Genomic DNA, 11,909 nt, shown 5'->3' with positions numbered 1-11,909 from the left:
TCTTCCAGACACCAAACCTACTCCAATTCTTTTATCTATGTCTATTTCTTCCTAATGTTATTTTCTTTTTTCTCTTAGCCATTTTTTCTTCTGAGAAGGCCCACGATCTGATGTTGAAAGAAATTCATATCTTGTAAAGGGATTCCATATCATCAGCAAAGCTCCATTGTTCCCATAAATTCACTTTAAAACTTCGATAAAATATTAAATCCCTATACTCTCACCCACACAGTTTTATAATTTTAGCACATATAGGCTTGAAATGAAAGTATTTTAGTGACAATACGCACACTTGAAATAACATTTTATCTGTTTATGAGATGTTTGTATTTCTTGTGGAAAAGTTTCAAGTGAGGTGCCAAATGTCTTGGTTGTGTAAGGTGACCGGTTTTGTAATTTTATTCCACCATTCATTTCAGAAGGGTGTTAACTCTGTGACCTGTTACATTATGATAGAAATGAGGCAGGTGGTGAGCTATTTTTCATTCCAAGGGAATATAAATAGTGAAGGGGGGCAGCATGGTGTATACACAGCTCTTTGATTTATGCAAGCATATTGTGGAACTTGTTTGAGGGAAGTCAGATATAGAAATCCTCTGTTCCTGAGACCAGTGGGAGATTTGTTTTTAGAGACCTTGCAGGGTTTCTCCTTTTCATGTAAACCATCCATCTGGTTACAGCTGGGATCTGACCTTTCTTTTTATTGAATACTCTAGGAATAGCTTAAATATACACCAGGATGTTCCACGTGTTGGGGAGACACTCAATAGGCTGTTTCCTGTCAAATGCAGAATTTTTAGTTTTTGAGAGCAAATCAGAAAAGCCAAAGATCTTTCTTTTTTTTAACAGTGTTTCCTCTCAGAAATCCTTCATGGGAATTCTTGATCAGTTTGTAGTGAGAGCTGTGGGTCAGGTAACCACAGCCCAGGTACACTTGGCTGGGGAGCCTTTAGGGAGTGGTCAAGGTCTTGCAGCAGAGATTTCTGACTGTGGGTACTTTTTTCCAAGTCCACACCTCCTTCCTGCCTTTGTCACATTTGCACCACAACACTGATAAAGATCTTTCCACATTATAAAGTCATGGCACAATATTTGTCACCAGCTCCCCCTTTCCCTGGTGGAAGGAGTGTTTGGGACAAAATGCCTTTTATGTCTGGGAGCAGCTCTGCTGCCAGGGAGCTGTTCCAGGCCAGAAGTCTGTAGCAGAGTAACATCTTTTATCTGCCTAAAGGAGATAATTCAGCCTTTGTTCAAAAGTAAAGATGAAGACTCAGAGTCAATTCTACTGAAACTATTTTTTGTTTTTCACCAAAGGCATAGTGAAAAGAACCATGTGCCTTAGAGACTCTTCCAGAGATTAACACCCCATAATTCTGGGCCAGTGAAATAATTAGGTCTGTTAAACCCTTTTTGTGCTTTTAGCACTCAAGTCATGGTCAATGAGTTCAAGCTTCTCAAATACACATTATGTGCTTAGAACAGCTCTCCTCTGAGTGATGGCACCTTCATAGCATTAAGCCAGAGAAACACATTGCTACAAATTAGAGGTAGCCCCACCGATACAGCTGCAACTTCATTACAATCTTTAAATTAATGTGTATTTCTTTCATTAAATAGAGGCTGGCCAACCAGCCACATAAACATCACAAAATTTGCCTGCTAAGTAATAAATCCCTGTTAGCATTCCAGTGCTGCACTCTGGTCCTATGTTGGGTAGGACTATGGATAGACACATTACTATCAGAAAATAATTTAATTTTATTTAGATGTTTGAAAACTAAAGGAGGAATTTACACCAGAGCTCTTTTGTGTGGTTTATATTTTTGAAAAATGGGCATTCTCTGTGTATATCCAGTCCTTAGAGGTGGCTAATCTGTAATGTGACTCCTGACAGATTGGTCTGGATTTGGAAAACCACATGGAAAAGTGCACCATGATTTGGCCTGTATGTTTTAAAAAATCAGTCTAAATAATCTTAATATACCCCTGAATAAGTGGAGAAAGAGAGAAAACTGATATTAGGAAATGGAGAAGCCCATTTCCCTGGAAGATTTATGTTGGACAGTATGTCAGCCTTTAATAGCATATGTCAAGTGTGTAGAGGTTGATGACAGGGCATGTTCTGTTCTGCCGATGAGAGGGCTCAGCTCTCAGTGATTTTGGCCATCCCTGATGCAGAGAAAACCATGGCAGTGAAGCAAATAACCTTCTCCTACTTCCATGTGCAGGTGTTTCCTCCCTGACCTCTTCACCACACATGCCTGACTCCCAGAGCAATTCAAGGTGAATGGCAAATCCTTTGTGTTTGAAAACCTGTCCTTTGCCTTTGGTTTCTTAGGGGAAGGACTGTACTGAAACCACATGAAACAACTACTAAAGATACTTTTCCTGCCTGAAAGACAAAGTCAAGGACCAATGCACAACAACGGCCTGGAAAGATATAACAGCAAAGTTAAGTAGATAAAATCATCAGAACATAAGGGCTTAGAAGACTGACAGTGTTCTGACCTCTTCTGTCCCAAAGTCTTTGAGTTTGTTCAATACCTGATAGGAAAAGAGTCCAAAACCCACAGAAGATGAACCATGCAAAGGTTCCTTGTTCAGTAGGGTCAGAAGTTATGCCTTGATATTCAGACACAGTATTTGTTGTAGGGTGCTTTGTTAATTTAGCTACAGCATGTTGTCCTATTTGATTTATTTGGATTTTTCAATTTTATCATTTGTCCTCAAATTCTACTTGTGGCACAGAACTCCGCAATATGCAAATATTCCAAGAACATTGCAACACATCTCAAAAGCTCATAGTATTTCTCTATGCTTTTATTTATATAAAGCTAGAATAGGGGAGGATCTTTTTTGGAAAATCAGATATTACTTAATAAAGCTGCAATTCAGTTCAGTGTGAACTCTGCAATTTGTTCATAATATTGGATTCCACATTATAGCTCTAAGTGCAATAATATGAAATGTCCAAGGGGTTGTACAGATTCTCGTCTTGGGAAGTTCAACAAGAGCAAACTCCAGTGAATGTTAGAACAAGGAAGAAACTAAACTTGTTTTTAGAAATGGGTATCAAGGAAGAACCAAGGTAGAACATGGTTCTTGCAGAACTGAGTAAATAATTTAAAAATATTTCTAATATATTTGCTGCAGACAGAGGGTCACTCAAAGATGAAGGTAGGCCCATGTTCTCTAACCTCCCTACCTGCACCAGGTATCCAGGACAAGCAGATCAGTTAAATGCAATGTGTGGGGAGAAAATAACATTTCTGCTCAATCATTTATGCTCAGTAATCCATTGGTGTATAAAAGCACTGCTAGCAAAGTAGTTTCATGCATATTTTAAAAGGCTGTTTCAATTGACCAGAGACAGGAAGGTCATGAAAGACTTGTGGATAGCAAGTTTATAAAAGGAAAACAAATGGAAGGGAAATAAAATCTCTTTCCAGCAGTATTTGACTTTCCCAACCCATGTGATAGACATAAACAAACTTCTCATTTAATTCCTGACACTTAGCAATGTTCCCCACTGTTTTCAGATCCCTTGGACTTCTCTTCTTTCCCATCACTCAATGAAGAGATTAGTTATCTTCAAAAGGCTTTGATATAAAGTCTAGTGAAATTACAGAAATAGAAATATGTACTAATCAGAAAAGCAAACCTACTCTCATATCTGAGTTTACATGAATACTATCAGTATTTAAGCCAATGAACCATTTGATTTCCCTTTTACTTCTCTGTGTTTGTCTCCTTATTTTGACTCAGCAGTTAAGATTATTAGCTTTGCTTTCTTGCTTCCAAAAATACAGACGAAACGCAGAAATAATTTCCAAACAAGAAAATTCTTAGTTTTTGCTGAGCATTGCAGCAGAGAAAAGACCTTTGATTTTGCCAGGGTTCTACAGGCTTGATTCAGCCCCAAGCTCATGGTGAACTGAACATCTTTGTCCTCTTTTTTTCACATCAAATCTTACATCACAGAGTAGAGCCTTCCTGCAGTTGTGGGGTTTTTTTTGTTTTGTTTTGTTTGTTTGTTTTTGGTTTTGTTTTATGTTTTTTTAAATTGTGGCTGTCCCTTCATTAGGTAGTATCTTAATCCTTCAACTTCTGTTGCATTTCAGCAAGTCTGCAACTCTGGATTCAAACTGGGTCTGCACATCTGCGCTGAATCTCCAGTGGGATGACAGTGAAGAACACTGGACAATGGCAAACAATCCAAAGCCAAACTCACCAGTGCAGCTGATGAGCTGAACAACACTGATGACTGCAATACTATACAAATTCCAGCTACAGATTACTAAGCAGCTCTTGTCCCAGCACACTGCAACTGTACATGTAAATTGTCCACTTAAAAATCTCAAGTGCTTTAATTTCCTGGAGCTATTTACACGTCTTGGAGACCACAGGGAGAACTTCCTTAAAAGGGTAAGAAAAGCCACAGCTCCTCTGCAGCCAGAAGAGTTCTTACAAACAGATTGTCCTTCTGTTCTTGGGCTGATTGAAGGGAGAGCATGGGGAAAAAAAAATTAAAATATTTTGGAATATCATTCCCAGAGATGAGAACTTTTGCAAAGACTTTTATCATCACTTCCAAAAGACAGACAGTTGTAGATGACATTAAAGAAATGTCCTGACTTTTGTGACATTGCTGATGAGAGGGGATAACAGAGGTAAACCATCCCTCACAACATTCAGGGCTTTAGAAATTGAGATTGAATTGCACTGAAGGCAAATTGATAGGGCACATTAAGGTAGAATATGTTGGCAACTTCACTCATCCTCAATTTCAGTTAATTTCAAAGAAGGGCACAGATGTCCATTCCGAGGCCACAGATCAAGGTTCTATTTTTATTAGACTTCCTAACACTCCAAAGACACCCAGACCACAAACAATCATCTCCCCAAAGCCTTTAGAATAAGGACTTTTTCTCCCAGTTCCAAGTTTTACAGGCTGTACTGGATAACTGCTCATACTGGTTTAGATGACTGCAGAAACAGCAATGACAGACAAATTTTGGTGGTGTTTTTTTTTATTTGTTTGTTTGTTTTGTTTTGTTTTGGTTTTTTTTTCATTTTAACTCTGCACAATCAGTTTGTAGAGGGGAAGTCTGTGGATTCCAGTCTTGCTGTTATTTTCTACTGTGCTGGGTGGCAAAATGATAATGTGAGGCAGGCTGGCCTTACCAGGGGGGCAGCTGGTGTCAGAGCTCTATAATAACACTTCTCCCCAGCAGTGAAAAGCATTCAAGACATTTCCCTTTTGTTTACAGCCCTTCCCATAAATGATGTTAATCTGAAGTAGAGCTTGTGAGGCAAAGAGCACTTCAGTGTAAACCTTCCAAGGGTGATAGCAGCAGCAGAGCTGCACACAGGCAGCCTTGTTAGGAATTGTTTGCCTCTTTGCTTTTCATTGCTTGAGCCACTTCCAGACTGTTCTTTAAAGAGCATTTGCACACAGAGTCTGCACAAGTCTGAGTATGAATTTCAGAGTTCTTTAACTCTGCTGCTCTTCCTCAGGTTATCGTTGTCCCAGGTCAGCACAAGGCTGAATTTCCACAGGAGATTTGGCCCATGGGCACACTCGTTTTGGAGTCAGTTCTATTTGCTGCAATTTTCCCCAATTTATATCATCCCTTATGCTATGCTAAACACATTAGTGCTTTCCCTAAAAACTGGTGTATAAATTAGGGTATTACAATTTTTGATATGATGATCTAAAAAGGTTTTTTTTCATGAGAGAAACAGCGGCAACAAATTACTTGTCACTCAATAAAATACACATATTTGAATCAATGAGAATATAGTGTTTTCATAGGAAGTGTTTGTATCATCTCCACATTAAAACAGCTGAGGGGTTTTAACTCTATGGCAGTTTCACTTTCAGTGCATTTACATCTTGCATGTTCACTTAAAAAAATATTATTCCAAGATTCAATTCCTGTATTTGCACTCATGATTCAATTATTTGGCCATTTTGTTGAAATAAAACATGAGATCAAGATGTACATTTCTATATAACTGAAGAGCTGATAATGTTGTTATAGCACAGCCCCACTGCCTATCAGCAGGATTTCAGTTCAGAGATGTTCAATGTCCAAATCAGTCAAACTGGATTTAATTCAGACATCTAACTCCCTCAGGCTTGGTTGGAAAATGTCAGCCCAAAATAGCTTGTGCCTGAGCAGAACAAACAAGAAAGGCAGTTCTGATGTATGTATTTAAATGTCCAAATGTCACAGAGTGCTGAGACAGGGACTGACCCCTTCCTACAGACCTGAACTGCCAGGCACAGCACTCAGAGAGCTCTCAGGAGCTGCAGGAGTTCTTCCACCTGCACAGCACCTCCCTAAAATGAGGGAAAGAGCTCCTTGACTTCACCAGGTGGCCAGCAGTGATTACAGGGAGGGTTCAAACAGCTGCCCCTGAGGTACCAGTTACAGGCTGGCCCAAATGCCAAGGCTTTGCAAGGTGAGCTAATGCTCTAAACAGGATCTTGGGTGACTTATGAGTCAAGAAGAGAATTTAATGCTCCTCAGTAACCTGAACACAGAAATCATTAACCATCCCATGACTTGCTTTTGAGCAGGACGAAGTTAAACGTTTCTCACCTTCATTTTCAGTTAGAAGAATGGGGTGTCAGAGGTAAATCCACAAATAATTTTGTTTTGTTTGTGTTTCAGCAAATGAAGCACTGAATTTACAAACACATCTTTCACAGGTCAGTTGTTAATTATCTGCTGCCCTTAAACTCTCCTGGAAGGAAGGGAAAAGCTGATCTGAAAGGTGCTGAAAGGTAAATAAAGCATTTAACATTCCAGAGAAAACATTACATAGCCACAATTTTGAGGGCACAGGGCCAGCACACAGTAGAAAGGAAAAATCCTGAAATATGTTCTTTAATGGGTAATTGCTGAGCAAAAATCCCAAAGAATTTATATGGGAAATGTCTTTGACTCTTTCACTTAACAGAAGGAAATCAGTTAGTGTTTTGTCATCCTGAGGTCATTTTACAGCAGCATGACAAAAATGTTCAAGTAGAAATAAAGAATTCAGCATTATCACCTGGATCTAATGAAATCATTAAATATTCAGAGGTTCTTAAATATTTTTAACTTGCTCATCATGTTTATTTATAGATTTATTATTAAAAGCTAAGCCTCTGGACCTTCTTTTTTCCTTTGCAAGAGGTAATTTATACCATTTATACTAAAGAACAGCAAATTGCTTTACTTTTCACTCTTATAAAGAGCTACATTATGTTTCATTCAGATTCCTAGCAAAGCTGCTTGTAAACAACATTTGAATTAATGATTCAGGTATAAATGAACAGTCCAATTAAATAAAAATAAAATTCAAACAATCCAAAGTAAAATTAAAAAACAGATTATTGAAATTAGATTTTTCTTTTTTACCATAGGTTTGTTAAAAATGTATCTGAGAAAAAAAGCTGTGAGGATTACTACTTGATGTTTAGTTAATTCCTAATGGATGTTTTTTATATAATTCAAGAATTGAACTGGCTTTATTTATCCTTTTTTCTGCTATAGTTTTTTCCATAGAACACCATGTTTCTACTCAGCTTACCATGAACAGCAAGAAAGAAAATACAAAGAAAAGGACAAACTTTGGCAAAAATTTGTTCTTTTTCCTCACACTGAATTCAAGAGAGCCCTTCCACAGCAGAAAAGTTTCACAATTAGACCTTTGCTTTGTCAGTCCCAGTTTGCTTCTCTTGTTCCTTACAGAGACTTGAGCTGCATTTTTCCATATTCTGTATTTTGCAAATATTAGCACAGAAAATTTAAAGACAAAAACTCTGGTGAATACATTTGGATGATGTTAAAGATAATGACAGTCCCAAACTGGAACTCTGAAGACAATGGCAAGCTCTTCACTCTATTCAGCCAGTTTTGGATGAGGCAGTTTTCAAAAGCAACTTGGCAGAAACACAGGAAACTATTACCTATCCAAGTTAAATCACAGAAAGTAAACTTTTAGGGTCTTTTGTTGGTGTGGTTTTTTTTTTTTGTTTGTTTGTTTGTTTGTTTTTTGTTTTTTTTTTTTTGTTTTTTTGTTTTTTTTTGTTTTGTTTTGGTTGGTTTGTTTGTTTTTGGGTTTTTTGGGGTTTTTTTGGTTGGTTGTCTTCTAGGGTTTGTGGGGTTTTTTTAATGGTTACTGTGTTAAAATGAAGAAATTGAGGTTGCAACATCTGATGCCCTGTACATCCCATTTAGGTACTCATATCCTGCCTTAACTTAGATCATTTAAGATGCAGGAAATACCTGGATTCTGTAATAAGCAGGATTTCTTTTCACTTTCTTCCACTACAAAAAATTGAAGCTAAAGAGCTGAAGTAAGAGTTGGCATTTTCCCTTCTCCTCTCTGACCACCACTTTAAGTGTTTTGGTCACTGTTTCTCTGTCACAAAAAGCAACTGTGCTGCTGAAAGCAGGGAATGAGGCTGGCCCCATGCAGGGATCTCAGGCCAGGACAGAGGGGCGCCAGGAGCCAGGGAGGGGCTGCAGGGGGACACAAATAGAGCACACATGAAACCCAAGCAGGTACAACCATGAGCTGCAGAGCTGGCAGTGCTCTAAAGATGCTTTTCAGATAGGCATTTATACCCTGGCACATCTTCCTCTGGCTGCCTCTGTAATGAGCCAGGGTCCTTCATCTCAGTAACAGGAACTTGGCTCATCCCAGCCAGGCACAGAAGCAGGGAAGTGCAAAAGCAGGCACTGAGGATAAATCCCATATTTGTAGCTGCTGCTGACTCTGCTGGAGGATCCAACGCTGGCATCTGCAGGCCATAACTCATGGAAAAAGTTACACTTTTCAGCTCTGCCATCTGATCTTAACCTGTGTGCAGCTTATTTTCTATTCCATCAGCACTTGGGAAGGCTCTGCCCATGGTGGGAGGCAGCTGCTCCTCTCCCAGGGGGACACTGCTGTGAGTCAGGGCATGGTGGCCACCAGCAGAGTCTCAGTGCCCTGGACTGGGACAGCAGGGAAGGTGTCCATGCACTGGGATCCAGGAGTGCCAGACAGCTCTATGGCTTGAACAGGAATTCAGCCATTCCCTGTCATTCAGAGTTTACACTGACCCTCGTGACTGACCTGCAGAAGCTGAAGGAGCTGCATTTGTCCCCTTCTGGTGTCCTTGATGCAGGAGGGCTGGTGGCAGGTCACTCTCCTCAGGTGACAGGGCCCATCTGCCAGAGTCTCCTGCACTCCTGGGAATTCCCCTTCCAACTCAGTTCTACAGCTCTGTGAGTCTATGAATTTGCCTCACAGCACTCATAATGGGGGGCTCCTCCCTCCCTTTGCCCTCTTGCTGGCAGTAAAGGCTTTATTTGTGATATCACAAAATATTTGCTCCAAGACAAAAGGAGAGGGGATGTCTCTGCTTGCTTTCCAAAAATAATCTTTGCAATCTTACCCAAGTCCTAAAAGGGAGTTGCTGGGTTCCCTGCTGATGTGTTTGATCATCTCCTGTATGAAGTTAATGTCCCACTTACTTATTTTAATGACATGAGACCAGGGCCCAAGCATTCTTTACTAGTCACACCCTATTAAAACAACTGCTCAGAAACATGCTCTGCCTTTTTCCCCAAGCAGAAAGGTATTTGTGTCAGGATAGGAGGGATCAGTAAGTCATCAATATATTGATTGGGCTGCCAGCAACTGCTTCACATGTAACATTACACTTAAATTCAGCAGCTCAGTGGATTGATTGTAATAACAAGCACATCCTTCCTAAATTTCCAGAAAAAGAGAAAACTAATACATTCACTACAGAACCTTATGGCTTTGTTTTGACAGAACTAGATCCACTCAGGAATGCTAGCACAGTTTTACTGCCTTTTTTCCCCTCTAGCATTAATGTACACTTGAATTCTCCTGCTTCAGATGAGGTGAATCTATTTTCAGCTACAAGTATGCAAAGCAGCAATCACTTGTTACAAATATTAAGGTAGCTTGATGGATTTTATGGAAGTGCAGTCTTTATCTTCAAAATAGAAGCATCTACAGCAGTCTAAGAGATGTTATGGCTCACTTCACTTTTTAAAATACAGAACAGTGTAATAATTTAATTTTTTTCCCCATTACATTGCTCAGCAGCTTATCTTTTCCTTCTGCAGGAACATTCTACTGTCCTACACAATAACATGCTGTTACTGGCCTAACTGGAAAAGATTTATTAAACTGACCAATTTTTAGAGAAGGATTTTTCAATGAGAATTGTGCAATAACTCCACTGCTGCTGAGCAGCAGCATCGAACAAAGAGACAGAACTTGCAAAGCCGAGTCCACGCCCCAAAAGTTGCCCAATTCAGGACTCAAAAAGCGAGGCTGGTCTCTCAGCATGGGCTGCTTTTGTGGCTGCTGGAACAGCCCATTCTGCTTTGTACCAGCAGCTGCTGGGGTAGTTTCCAGCAGAGCTCTTTGGAAACCATTTCAATGGAAGTTTTTCCAGATGTAGGTGTGAGCACGCCAAGCACTCTGGGCTCTTCAATGGAAAAAGCAAAGTGGGAGCTCACCCTGGGGCTTGAGCAGAGAGCAGCTCCAGGCAGTGCCCAGCTCCAACATCTGCTCTGAAACACTGCCAGGGGTGCCCAGGGCTCACTTTGCAGAGTGGCACAAAGTCTTCCTACCCCTCTTTCTCAAGTTCTTCTTTCCCCCCCCGCTCCCTCCAGTATACTAATTGTCTAATAATCAGGATAGAGTGATTTTATTAAGGCTCTTAAAAAAATTATTTAAAGCACATAAATACAGAAAAAGTACCTGCTAATACTGTGCTTTAAATGTAATTACTCTCTTACACCAGGACAGAACAGACTGCCAGCTATCCAACCCACCAAATTATTTACTATGCAACGAGACAGGATCTTTTGGAATAAATAAATCCTGCAAAGGTGCAGCTTACCTAGCATTAAAGCATCTTTATAATGTTGGCAGTTCTTAGGTTATAGGAATTCCAAACTTTAACCCTTCCCCTCTTCAGAGAGACAGATGCTTAGCAAAGACTGATGTCAAGGCATTACTGTACAATTACAGGGCTGTGTTACTCAGTGTAACATCACTATTTCATCTGTATATACTAGTGGGAAATACATATATTTGAATTTTCTCTATCAGTTTACTGATGGAGAGTCTAAGAAACCTGTATCACAGAATTGCACATTGTATTACCTTCACTGCCAAATCCTATTTGGCACCCACAACAAAAAAAGGGACTGACAGCAACTCAAGGAACCGCTGACATATTCAGAGCAAGGTTTTAATTAGATCCCTTCTTGGCTGAGCATCTTCTTGCATCCTGTTAGAATCTCTATTCCTTTGCAGTTCTCAGAGATATTTAGGCACAGGGAGCCACACAAATGCCTGACGGAAAAGACAGATGAGTCAAACTGTTGGAAAGTTCCCCGGGCAGCAGCTCAGATTGCTCACTCACTCCTCAGGCTTTTTCCTCCACTAAATGTCAGATGTGTCACTGATTTTAGCAGCCACTGCCTGAAGAGATTTGATTATGTGCCACCATTGCCATCACTGATTTTCTTGGTTAATTCCCCTGCTTGGATAAGAGCAAATAGTGGCAGAGGTGGTCACAGAGCATCTCTGTGTTTTTCACAGGATGATGCAAAGGCATTAAGTGAAAGTAAAGCCAAAATTAAGAGAAATTCAACCAATCTAAAGCAGCAGTTTCCAATTATGCAGAGAAGTTGTCTTTTTAAACATTTGTATTAAGTAGCTGGGTCTCTTCCAGGCGCACTCTACAAAACTAAAGTGGCAAACGACCTCGGGCTGATAATAATCAACAGCCTGCACCTCCCTGCTGGGTTTGCAGGGCCACAAAAAGGCTGACAAAGCAAAGGCCAAATTAAGACAGACCAATACACTGAAACATC

Source organism: Zosterops lateralis (genome assembly GCF_965231275.1).
Source record: "Zosterops lateralis genome assembly, chromosome: 13".
Classification (NCBI taxonomy): Eukaryota; Metazoa; Chordata; class Aves; order Passeriformes; family Zosteropidae; genus Zosterops; species Zosterops lateralis.
The sequence above is the reverse complement of the archived record's forward strand: the minus strand, read 5'-3'. Positions refer to the sequence as shown.